Source organism: Megachile rotundata, chromosome 10, assembly GCF_050947335.1.
Source record: "Megachile rotundata isolate GNS110a chromosome 10, iyMegRotu1, whole genome shotgun sequence".
NCBI lineage: Eukaryota > Metazoa > Arthropoda > Insecta > Hymenoptera > Megachilidae > Megachile > Megachile rotundata.
The window spans coordinates 7,857,541-7,870,995 of NC_134992.1; the positions used below are offsets into that span (position 1 = coordinate 7,857,541).

Sequence of the window (13,455 nt, forward strand, 5' to 3'; positions counted from 1 at the left end):
CCAAATGGACTCAAGTAAAAAGAAATCTAAATGAAATATAGCAAATATCGGAACAACAGAAGAGCAAATAGCCGAATTTTGAGAATGAAAAAGCTGCCAAACATTACCTGTCGTTACTCCAGTTTCACCGCGGTACATTTCAGCTCAAAGAGGAGCCGAGGTCGTATCTTTTTTGATACAAAAGCAACAGGATACGTTTCTCGTTTCCCGTCGAATCCCTTCGCCGAGTTTTCCCGTTGTTCCCGCTCGCAGATTCCCAGTGTTGTTTCAGATTCCCCTGCAACTCGGTTAATGTTTCATCTCTCTGAATGTACTTTGTCTGTTTTCAGGGATTGCCTTCGATGTGAATTGGATGCAGTGACGTCACCGGGACCTCGCTACACGGTGAGTACATTCAGAACACTTGGACGATAATTCGACGAGAGCACACGAGACCCTTTGAGTTTCCACCGAAAGGAAGCAATTTGAATGTTTGCCGTGCTCCGTACGCGTTTGTTCGTTCGAATCACAGAGACACCAGCGAAAACCAAGACCTACAGCTTTCGAATTGTCCGCCAGATATGTTCAGTTATATCGATTCCATCGATTCCTACATCTCATCACTTTTTCACAATTTTTCTATCTCAAATCGCATATATTTATTTACTTATTTTATACTCGTATGCTTTCATTTGTATATATGACTGTTTTTTTACAACGGCATGTCGTATATTTGTGATAGTTTGTTTTTGTAATATTTTCATAACAAAAATCTTCTGGTTGGGACATTTTTTAGGTTCACAAAGTATAAGAGTCAATTGACCATATGTGCAAGTCGTTTTTGAGAAAATATGTGCTAAAACATTTATATTACCCAAAGGTAGAAGCCAAATTTAATGAGACCTTGTGTAATGAGAAAATTGGCTGTCACAATATAAATTAATAATTTTCCCAACCAATTAGTATTACTATTTTACCTGAAACATCCCCTTTAAGTTCTCCAAAGATTCACTTAAAATTAATAACAAAACCTGTTGCAAATTACAAATTCAAATTACTCAACTGCTGTTCAACAATTCAACCCTAAAATCTCCTATAAATCACATAACCAACAAATCACGTAATCATGCATCGCTTTCGTGCATCTATAAAATTAATTTACATATCACATTTTTAACAATCACCCAATATATCGTATCCCCAATCAAAAGTTAAAGAAGGAAAATAAAAAAAAACTGAAAGAATCTCGTCTCAGATTGCAGTAGGTGAAATACACCTTAACACGGTTATCCGAGCCATGAATAAATTTACCATAGCGACGGAGATTACGCGAGCGGGCAAGTAATAACGTTCGCGAGAAAAGGCACGACCTTACCCCTTTCGTAGTCGGGTTATCGAACAACCACCCCATCCCCTGAACAGTTCACACGAACTCGAAACAGTGGCGTGTGACGCGTATGAGACGACCACGATGAAAAACAGTGTTCTACGGGGAGTTGGGAGCTCTTAGATGTGTTGGAAGGGGATGACAGGGTCGGTGGGACAAACGCTTTTTGGAGGTGGTGGGAATTTTTGGTTTTTTGGGATTTGGGGATTTGGAGATTTGGGGATTCGGGGATTCGGGGATTCGGGGATTTGGGGATATGGAAATTTGGAGGCGTAGAAATTTTAGAATTTGGGATATGGGAATGTGGAAATTTCGGGGTTAGAGGATTTGGGAATTTAGAAATTTGAGTATTTGGGGATTTGGGGACTTGAGAATTTGGGAATTTGGAAATTTGGGGATTTGCCAATTTGGGGAATTTGGAATTTGGGGCATTTGGAATTTGGAGAATTTGGAATTTGGGGAATTTGGAATTTGGGGAATTTGGAAATTTGGGGCATTTGGAATTTGGGGCATTTGGAATTTGGGGCATTTGGAATTTGGAGAATTTGGAATTTGGGGAATTTGGAATTTGGGGAATTTGGAATTTGGGGAATTTGGAATTTGGGGAATTTGGAATTTTGGGAGTTTGGAATTTGGGGAATTTGTGAAATTTCGGGAATTTGGGGAATTTGGAACTTGGAATTTGGAATTTGGGGAATTTGGAATTTGGGATCTAGGGAATTTGGGATCTGGAGAATGCGGGTTCTGGGGAATTTGAGATCTAGGGAATTTGGAATTTGGAGAATTTGGAATTCGGGGAATTTGGGATCTGGGGAATTTAGGATCTAGGGAATTTGCGTTCTGTGGAGTCTGAGATCTAGGAAATTTGGCATCTAGGGAATTTTATATCTAGTGAATTTGGGGAATTTGGGAAATTTAGGAAATTTGGGGAATTTGGGGGTCTTGAGAATTTGGGAAATGTTTAAATCTCCCAATTTGCAAATTTAGAAACCTTCAAATTCGAAATCTCACAATTCAAAAAATCTTGAAATCTATAAATTCCCAACTCAGCTATTCGCAACTTTAAATTCAAAAGTCCGTAATCTCCCCAAAAAATTCCTCAACTCTCTAATTTCCCCAAAATTTGCAAGTACAAAATGCCCAAGTGCAAAAACTTGCACGCTTAGCAAAATCTCGAGTATAAAACCCCTTGCACACGTTCTGAACTCGTTGCGTCCCTGGAGGGCGCACGTGGTGTCCGGGGGGTTGAATCACTCGAGAAAACATTTACAGCGAATCGGATTAACGTGGGTATTTAATCCCGCCCGCGGCTTTGCCGGTAAAATGAAAAAACAGGACAGCCAGGATAAAAAAGGAGGAAAAAGCGTTAGAAGGAAACGACGTATTAAAAACTGCAAGTAGAAAAGCGAGAGAAAGAGGCGCTCGATGGAGGAGGATGAAAGATGGCCGGCGTACGAGAAGGGATGGAGAGATACTACAGAAGGCCTTCGATGAAATCTCATCTCTTTAATGGGAGAAACTTTTCCAGCGAGCGAAGTCATCTCCCTGGAGCTTTCTCATCGAGTATCGGATTTCTGGCTGATCGCGTTGCCTACTACGAACACGACACAGACACCCTTGAATCTATGCTGGTCGGGGATCGAGCGTGTTTTCCTTTTCTTTTTTTTTTCACTTTCCTCTTTTTCATGAGTGTTAACGCCGAAAGGAGGCAGGGTTACAGGGGACGAGAAGAGATCCGTCGTGTTTTTTAATCATCTTGAAAAGCAGCTCGAACGTGTCGCGTCTTACGTTTGAATCGAGACTGTGACGCGCCGATGAGGAGGAAGGGTGAGCGCGAAGCTGTTAACGTTTATCTCTTTTAAGGGTGCCGGCTATTCGTCGACGATGTTGGCACGGGCGTACCTCGTTCGAGGACCTTCGTGAAAGGGTGATTTGTGACGGTGGAAACTTCAACTGAAAATAGCCGTCGAAGATCGTCGGGAGGCTTTTGATCAACCTTCTGGATTATTTCGTTAAGTTTCGTCGATTATCTAGTTTTTTATTTTATTATCCAGGATCCATTATGCAATACTATTGCATAGTGTGAAAGTACGAAAGTTGCAATACTATTATCACTATTGTTAGTTTAAATTCATTTTTGTTAGCTTATTACAATAAAATAGCAATTGAAGATCGATTTGGGGGTGGTTTTGATCAACTTTGCGGATTATTTCGTTAAGTTTTGTCGATTATGCGGATTTTTTTTGTTATCTAGTGGATTTGAGACTATGTGTCTTCTTTAGGAAAAGTGAAATTTCACAATTTTGGAATCCAGGACTGTAGACATTTGAAAATTTAAAGATTTGGAAATATGGAAAATAGAGACGTAAGAATTTAAGAGTTAGAGATTTGGAAACTTAGGAAATTTAGAGAAGTTGGGGAATTTGGGGAATTTAGGGAACTTCAGAAGTTGACGTGAATTGAAATTTGAAAATTTCAAGATTTGGGAATATGGGAATTAGAGATTTGAAAATTCAGCAGTTAAAAAATCGAAAATGTGGAAAATTGATGACATTTGGAGAATTTGGGGAATTTGGGAATTTGGGAAATTTGGGAGTTTGGAATCTGGAAAATTTGAGATCTGGCGAATTTAGGATCTAGGGAATTTCGGTTCTGGGGAATTTGGCATCAAGGGAATTTGATATCTAGTGAATTTGGGGAATTAGGAGTTTAGAATTTTGAATTTGGGGAATTTGGGATTTGGGAAATTTGGGGAATTTGAGAAGTTGTCAATTTTGAAATGATGGCAATTATAAAAATTAGAGATTTACAAATTTAAGAATTAAAACTTTGGTAATTTGTGAAAATTTAGAGATTTTATAAAACTTGGGAAATTTAGGAAATTTAAGGAATTTGAGAAATTTGGAAAATTCAGGAAAATTGAGAATACAATTTCAAAATAACAGAATTTGAATATTTAGAAATTTCAAATTTTCATTCTAATTAATGATACAGTGTTTATCAGTGTATTAATGTATTAATTATCAATGTAGTCTATCAGTATATTAATTATCAATATTATCTATCATTATATTACTTATCAGTATAATTTATCAGTATAATTAATCAATATAATTTATCAGTATAATTTATCTGTATAATTTATCAGTATACTTGAATCAGCATATCAGTATCTTTGTATCAGTATATCATCATTGTATTATTCTACATATGTACATATACATGTCCCATATTTCTAACCACCCAAATTAAAACCAAATTTTTAATTAATGCACATAAACACAATAGCAGAGCAATTAAATGATTCAAACAACGTGAAAATAATACAGCGAGAGAAAATCTTTAGGTCGCGTGTCTTTGAAATCGGTCCAACACACCAGAAAGATAATTCGAAGATTGGCCAGGACGCTGAAAAGCGACTAACTTGTTCAGAGAACGCGCCTGTGCCGCAGAATCTCTTGTACGTATACACGTTCACACGGACGCGATGCACGCGCGGTTCGCCGACGTGTCTCGTTGGAAACTGCCATCGGAAAGTCGTAATTAGTTTAATTAGTTCCATGTTGCTCTTTGCTCTCGCGTTACCTCCCAGCGCCTTACGTCACGTCGCGTAAAAAGACGTTCCGTCGTGGAAACCTTGACTTGTCCGATAAACGTCTGCATTTGTAGAACCTTAATTTTAGAACGATTTAACCGCCGTTTGAACCGTCATTCTACATCGTCAAAAGGCTCGTATTAAATGCTTCCTATTCTCTCCTCTGAATAGCAAAAGAGGCATTATAGAATTTTCCAATGTGATTTTTCTTTTATTCCGACGATAATCCGTCCTTTTATTCCTCGCTTGCCGGCTGCTCCATTTAATTGCTGATTTACCTTTCGCTTTTAACCGACTTCGTTAGATACAATATGTTAATATAAACTTATGTATACATTATTAATTAGCATCGTACCTGCGTGTTATGCACTCATTTGAAACTAAAAATGAAATAGAAAAATAGTTAAAAATATTTAAATATTATTAATGTACAAATTAATTGCTTATCTCAAGAAAGACCAACATACATTTCAATGAGAGTATCTTAACAAATTTTGTAATTTAAAATAAGAAATTTTTGAACTGGTCAAGTGACCGGCCATTTTATGCATGAACGCAAGTCGCCATTTTATGCATGAGTGCATGCCGCCATTTTCTTGTAACCGAACTTGAAACACTGTGAGTAAACTTCGATGCTTTTTATTTATCTAATGCCTTGATATGTAATTCATCATCGATCCCTTGATATCTATTTGTCATTCATCCCTTATCTACCATAATCGAAAATTAACCTCATCGATAAATAAAAGAAAAATACTTGAAGATGTAACAGGTTAATAGAACGAAGGAAATATCAAACTAAACAGTAGAATATGAATACGATGTGACAGGGGTGGATGTTCACGGTGTTCGATAAAAATCGTTCTCGGATGGGGTAGAATACGCGCAGGAAATAAATCTAAGGGAACGTAATGCTCGGAACGGTTCTTGTCGATCGCGAACGCTGTCAATCCCATTTCTGGGCTGGTTTCCACGGATTCGAGCCCAGTAACAAATACCTGTGCTCGTTACTTGTCATTCATAAGGTTTTACGCGGAGGTAGGCGTACGTGCCTTGCTTCTATTCGTTCTCGCGTAAGTCGAACTGACATCTCGATTCTCCTTTCCTTCGACGTCGGCGTTGCATTCTAGATGAAACGATCGAATAGAACGCTTCTGTCAGCTCGATAAATAAATACCATTCTCTGGGTTAATATTCCACGTTTTCGCGTGAAAAATGACTACGCATTTTCGACGGAGCATCATGCAAACGGTGTCGTACTTTAAATTACATTTACTGACAGACGATTCTTCTTGCAAATTAACCCTTTGCTCTTCAACATTTTATTTATTATTTGCTTTATAACTTTCTGATGATATAACACGTATTGTAAAAGTACCTTAAGTGTAATGGATTTATGTAATACGTTTATCATAATTAGATGCATAAGAGATTGTAGGGGGTGAAATAATAAATCGAAAATATCGAATAAATTTGATCCATACATTAAGAAAATTTTCTCACTGATAAATCCAGAAAATTAAGGAATGTCAAAAGAAAAAAAAAATTAACGAGTAACCTCGACAAGATATTTAGTCTCGAGTAAGTAAAAATTCAGTCGGAATCCGCGAGATCGATCGGCTTTTTCTGTTGTTGATATTATAAGGAAGCCATTTGGTTGAATGGAGGCGTTAAAGAAAATGTTTGCCATTTCGTGCGCTCATAAAACGCGGAAGCAGGAGAAACGAGCTTTAAGATCCGGCACGGTTCGTAGACTATTCGGGTGTTCCGTAACCGAGAGGGTTTTCGTTTTCAAGATCGATGCCGGGATCAGTTTTCCGGTGCTTTCGAAATACGTCGGCGGAATAGTTTACTCCGTGCCTTTAAAAGCGAGCTAGGAAATGGCTGGCAAACTTGAAAAAGGAAAACACCGTTGAAAAGTGGCACGGGTGTAATATGCTACCCTCCGATGAAATATTTTGAAATAGAAGATGTTCCGTTATGATGGTTCCTTCGAGGAGGAACGGCGAGTTTAGCTGTTTAATGCTTCATGGAGTTGGGTTGTGAACCGGATCATTTCGGAGAGTAACTACTTCCTTTTCTCAGCTGTCAAAATCAATTTTGGGGAAAGTATAATAAATGAGTATTGAAATGAGGAACATGAAAGTGTACTCGTCGATATGTTATTGATTATGGGATGATATGTATGTGGACGATTGGACTTGCACTGTTTGCGTTCATGTTAACTGATATAACATAGGCTATTCATATATTGTGTCATTATGTATGTTATATCATATGTTATGTCATACATCATGTGTTGATACATGGTATGCCATATGTTATGTCATAATATATGTTATACTACATGTCATGATATATGGTATATCATATGTTATGCCATGACATATGTTATATCATATGTTACTTTATGAAACATAATATGTCATATGTTATGTCATAATACATGTTATACTACATGTCATGGAATATGGTATATTATATGTTATGTCATGATATATGTTATATCATACGTTATTTCACGATACATAATATTTTACATGTTATGTCATAATATGTTATACATGTCATGATATGTGTTACATCATATGTTGTGTTATGATACATGTATGTTACATCATATGTCCTGTCATGATACATGGTATATCACATGTTATGTCATAATATATGTTACATAATATGTCATGTTATAACATATGTTACATACAGTAGATTGGCTCAAAAAATTCTTCTCCCATTCTCACTCTCCAAAAAGTCAATATGCCCCATAAAAAAATCCCCTCAAAGTCTGAGCTCAATTTAAATAAAAAATACACCAATAACAAAAATACAGAAGAATAATCCGAACACATGTGCATAAGTCATATTACATATCAGAATTAACAGAATGAGACCAGAATTAATTAATTAAGAAACAATAAATCTGCACAGCGTTTCTAGTGGTAACAGCAATATCGAGGGAAAAAATGGAAACAAAAAATCCGGAAGCGTTCTTGCGATCGGTCGGACGTATTCTATTAATCGTGCGAGCAGGTGGGACTAGCGATAGCAATAAATTAGCAGCGTATAGCGTGCGAGGAGAACGTGAAAGAAAAGGGCTTCTCCTCGATATTGATGCCGGATTTATGAAGTCTTACCGAGGTCACGTAGCGTAGGTACGCTTTGCTCGCGTGGCCGAGTCTGGACCTGCAAGCTCGAAAAGCCGCTTCATTTTTCACGGAGCTGGATCGTAGATCGTACGCGAGACGAAATCGGCCGCTGCTTATGTACGTCGATAACACGCGAGTCTTACGAATGAAGAATTCTCGATGAAAAATCGAGGACATGTACATATGTACATATATGATAGCCTTCTTACAATAAGTCTGGTTCTTTTTATTAATACTGTTATATTCTTCAAATGTATCTTAATATTTATTATTACTATTATTATCAATATATTATTATACTTAAAAGACTATTCATTCATCTATTTCAAAATAAATAGACAATCTACAATCCACAGTTAAAAATTTAAAATTTAAAGTCAACTCTGTAGGGTGCAAATACCGCCCTGAAGAATTGTCTAACGTAAGTCCAGAATTTCGAGTCGCTCCGATTTCTATCTAGAATCATATTAAAAAAAGAAGGTCTCGAACGAATGCATATTTCATCGGATTCGAAGCAACCCTTGACTTTTGTCGAGCCCTCGAGGGAGCCTGCGAAGGATTTCTTTCGGAATCGAACGGTCTGCATCTTGATTAAAGCGATTGTTTCAACGGAGAGCACTTTTGTACGCGTTTCCCGCCACCTGTTTTTTTTTCGCTCTCCTAGATTTCTAGACATCCCTTGTTCCCTCCGGGAACGTCCAGGCGCGATATCTACTTAATTACCGAAGCTTTTGTAAGCGAAACGAGGCGAGCGGCGAGGAAAAAGCGAAAGAGAAGGAGGAAAAAAGGCGGAAGACACTGCGTTGATACCAATGCTGGAAAAGGCTCGAGGAAATGTCCGTTTGTAAGAGGCATTTACATGTAAATGGCCCCACGGTTGGGGAAGTCCTGAGTCGAGAGGGACGAGGAGGGCGAAGTTAACGAGGCTCGATCGTCGAGAAGGAAAAAGAGGAAAGCTGTGCCAGACGGAAAAAAACCGCTGCACGGAAGGAGGAAGAAAAGGCTGGATCTCGTTCTGTTTCGTTTCGATTCGAACATTCGTCTGTCGTTAACATCCCTCCGAGCTTTTTTACCTTTTTCCCTCGTTCTTGCCTGTTTCGCGCCCGGAACGACGTCGATTTCTTACTTTACTCTCGACCGACGCAAAATCAAACTTCTATCGACCAACTACCCTTACCCATCATCCCCTTTATTTACCGTGATTTCTAGTTTCGCGCGTGCTGCTCCTAATTGGCGGGAAAATTGATCGCGTTTAAAGCGTTCGCTTCAGTCAGGGACGTGTCAACTTTTTTGGGGACCTGAGAATAACAGAGTTTTAAGGGATAGTTGGAAAATGGGGAGGATCGAAATTTAGGGACTTGGGGATGTTTGGAAATTTGAGAATTTGAGGATTTGAGAATGTACGAATGTGAGAATGTGGCAATGTGACAATGTGACAATGTGACAATGTGAAAACGTGAGAGTGTGAGAATGTGCCAATGTGCCAATGTGACAATGTGAGAATATGAGAATATGAGAATATGAGAATGTGAGAATGTGAGAATGTGAGAATGTGCCAATGTGACAATGTGACAATGTGACAATGTGACAATATGAGAATATGAGAATATGAGAATGTGAGAATGTGTGAATGTGAGAATGTGCCAATGTGACAATGTGACAATGTGACAATGTGCCAATGTGACAATGTGACAATGTGACAATATGAGAATGTGAGAATATGAGAATGTGAGAATGTGAGAATGTGAGTATGTGAGAATGTGAGAATGTGCCAATGTGACAATGTGACAATGTGAGAATATGACAATGTGAGAATATGACAATGTGAGAATATGACAATGTGAGAACATGACAATGTGAAAATATAAGAATATGAGAATGTGAGAATGTGAGAATGTGAGAATGTGAGAATGTGCCAATGTGACAATGTGACAATGTGAGAATATGAGAATGTGAGAATGTGGCAATGTGACAATGTGACAATATGAGAATTTGAGAATTTCTAAAAAGTAAGTAATGTACTTAACCAGCCAGCACGTCACACATCAACATAACAAAACTGCACCCAACACGATCCCGACATGTCCCTGCGTCGCCACGATGACGCACAGAATAATTTTAGCAGACGTCCTCGTATTTAGCAATTTTTCATTTCGCCACTCGAGCTAGTACTCGCGATAAAATAGAGCAACGGAGATGGGAACACGGTAGCAGGTCGAGCATACCGAGTCAGAGTGATAGACCGATAGAGCCGTAGACATTGAATCGGCCTCGTGTAGCCAATCATTGGAGGATCCTCCCATTCCCTGTTTAATCGTCTCAGCAACCTGGGTTCCGGCGGCCCGATAATGAATACTCCCCGTAGCGCAGTTAGTTACATCTGCAGCCGACCACTACTACCGAGACAACCTCATCGTGCGTGAAAATTCCGAAAACTTTCATACTCGCTGATTGTGCGAGTGGTCTAACTTTTGTCGTGGTATCGCATTTGCATTTGAACGATCAGAGTTGCTTTGAATTTAGACAGTGGATTAGATTTACTGTGTCTACGTTGCAAGATTATTAGGTTTCAAAATAGGGTCAAATCGATCGAACATCTGCGATTTTTATATACTTTTACTCTATCTTTGATTATTCTAATCAATGCGTGTTGTAGTCCATGTGAAATAAGGGGGGGGGGGGTTTAAGTCATCATTTTGTTAGTTTCAAAGTGGTTCAGAAATAACAAGCTTTCAAAGTGCGCAATTTTTGTCTATTTTTTTTCGGCAGCAAGAAAATGGGATTTGCTTACAAATTTTTTTCTCAGAAACTATTCATCCGATTTAGCTAAATTTTGTTTCGTTTCATTCATAAAGAATTGGACTATTTTAAAATATTTTTGCTGACTCCGTCAATTTATCACATATATTTTAAATAAATTCTTTTCTTGCGTTTTTTCAATGAGACTTACTCTTTCTTTATAAAATGAGCAGCAACGCACACAGTGTTAAAAAGTAAATAAAAAAACATCAAGACGAAAACCTGTACTCCTGTAAACGATATAAATATTCGTGATGCAGCCAGCAGAAATTATTTATTCCATTTTCGATGAAAAACGATATACTACAAGTAATATAACGGTGGCACATGTACGCGTTCAATTCTCTGTAGACGGTAGAGCAGTTCTCGAGCAGCTCATAGAAAATGTTTCTGTCAAGCACAAGCCGGCGTATAAACTTTCAGTCGTTGATCGGTAAATTCATCTCCAGTTCCTTTCATTGAAACACAGAAAGTGTTCCACACGAGGGAAATGGATTTCTTGTACGGTCGTGTGTCGCCATGGGAACCGGAACGTGTTTTACAGACTTTCCTTCCGATCTCGGATAGGACCGAATGTAATCCTCTGATTTCCCGGCCGATCGATGAACAGAATTTTTGCGAAAAACCTCTGGAGACATTTCGAAAATTTCTATTCAGGGAACGTCCGGTTATCGCGTGTCAATATCTTGGGAACATGGCGGTTTTAACATTCGACGTGGTTCGTGATTTTTTGTGATGGCGTCGAACAAGGTTTCTAAATGTTCGGAGGAAATTCTAGTTCCTACAAGTTAATTTACGTAAATACAAGTACAAGTTAATTTATATAAATTCAAGCACAGGTTAATTTACATAAATTCAAGCACAGGTTAATTTATATAAATTCAAGTACAGGTTAATTTATATAAATTCAAGTACAGGTTAATTTATATAAATTCAAGTACAAGTTAATTTATATAAATTCAAGGACAAGTTAATTTATATAAATTCGTTTTAAATAAATATTAATAAATAATCTAACAAGTATTCGTAAAAAATTTGAATCAGAAATTTTCCCGCCAGATCGAGTGCAAAGTATGGGGAGATTTTCAACTTTTCGCGATATGACCGCGGCCGATAGTTCGATAGGTGTATCAGTCGGGATGCGAGGCGCGTGAGCTTGGCATGATTTAACCGCGGAACAAAGTGACGATTTCGCAGGTGGTTTGAGCCGTTTGTAAGCGTCGCGCGTGTCTAATGGTCCCCGTACGTGTAATTACGTTGACAGCCGACAGCAGGGACGAATTGTACGTGCGGTGTGGCGTGTCGGCCCACGATGGAAACGCTGGATTCGACTGGCTTCGATGGCCTGTTTGGCCATTCGATGACGTATCACCATAGGATCCTCTGTCCTTTCGATTTACCGATGGGGTATCGCCTGAGGGTGCTTCGAGAGGGATTGCCAATTCGAACTGACCAAACTGAAAGCTTAGTTCACCATTTTAATAGGATTTCTGTTTGATCGTTTCTTTCCGTCAATTATTTTACTGCTCGGATTCATACTGTTTCCATTAGCTACGAGGCATGTTTACTTAACACCGGGTTTATTAATAGGCGAATTACTTATTAATAGTTCAATTATTTGCTGTTAAGAGAAAGATATCATTTATGGAACTTGTATAACATACGTTGAATTTATAACACAACTTCTTTTTGTTATTATGTATGTTTTTATATAGGTGGAATCGCTTTCATGCATCAAATGGAGCCAAAATGACTGATCTCAGATTTTATTTTTAAAAAATTTTATATATAAGATTGTATAGTAAAAAAATTTTGTTGCGATACTTTTGTGGAAATTTCTATCACATCTTGAGGTAATGAAGAGTTGTGCATGTTAGTTTATGTATCAATTACACATGTATTTCTCCACATTATATTGTCGACCTAGCTTCCCAAGAAATATCACAGTTATTAAGAACGAATAATAGTACAATTTAATAACGAATAATAGTATAATTTATTTGGACCATTATAAACTTAAGAGTATTTGTACCTTCATACTAAATGCACATAATCGACATTGTTCCATGTAATCTTGCGATACTTGACCAAAAAAGCGACGACTCAAGAACGACGTAAGAAGAAACTCATTACAGTAAGAATCTCGTTCAGACAAAAGATCAATTTAATTTGTAATAATCTTCCCCTCCAAATTCGCTTTCCATAACACAATGGTGGTATCGAGTAAACACTTGCGCCTTGTTTCATGGATACACACTGGCCCATGGGTATGTTCCATCCATACGTGGATACACACTGACCAGCTCTAGAAGCCCGCAGGGACGTAGGTCACATCTGTGAATGCGCACGTACAAGCAGTTACGCGTGTTTGTACGTAAATGGAGCTATAAACGACGATAACGCTAAATTCTCCGCCGCTTCCGTAACATCTGAAACAGGAAATATCGCTTGATTAATAGCTGCATTCGCAAATGGCTCGAGCGTGTTTCGTTAAGTTCTATTTAAAAACGCCATATAGGACGCTGCTATAGTTTTCAGCTTTATGG

The 13,455-nt window shown here is 38.1% G+C and overlaps 1 protein-coding gene across 8 annotated transcripts in view; it reads left to right on the forward strand.

The window, feature by feature from the left end:
• The first annotated feature begins 330 nt into the window (after positions 1-330).
• LOC100876992 (uncharacterized) overlaps positions 331-13,455 on the forward strand; it is a 514,205-nt gene continuing 501,080 nt past the window's right edge. For all 8 annotated transcript variants that reach the window (XR_013039710.1, XR_013039711.1, XM_076536597.1 and 5 more), the window contains exon 1: positions 331-384. The gene's annotated coding sequence lies outside the window, so the exon portion shown is untranslated. The remainder of the gene's footprint in view (positions 385-13,455) is intronic.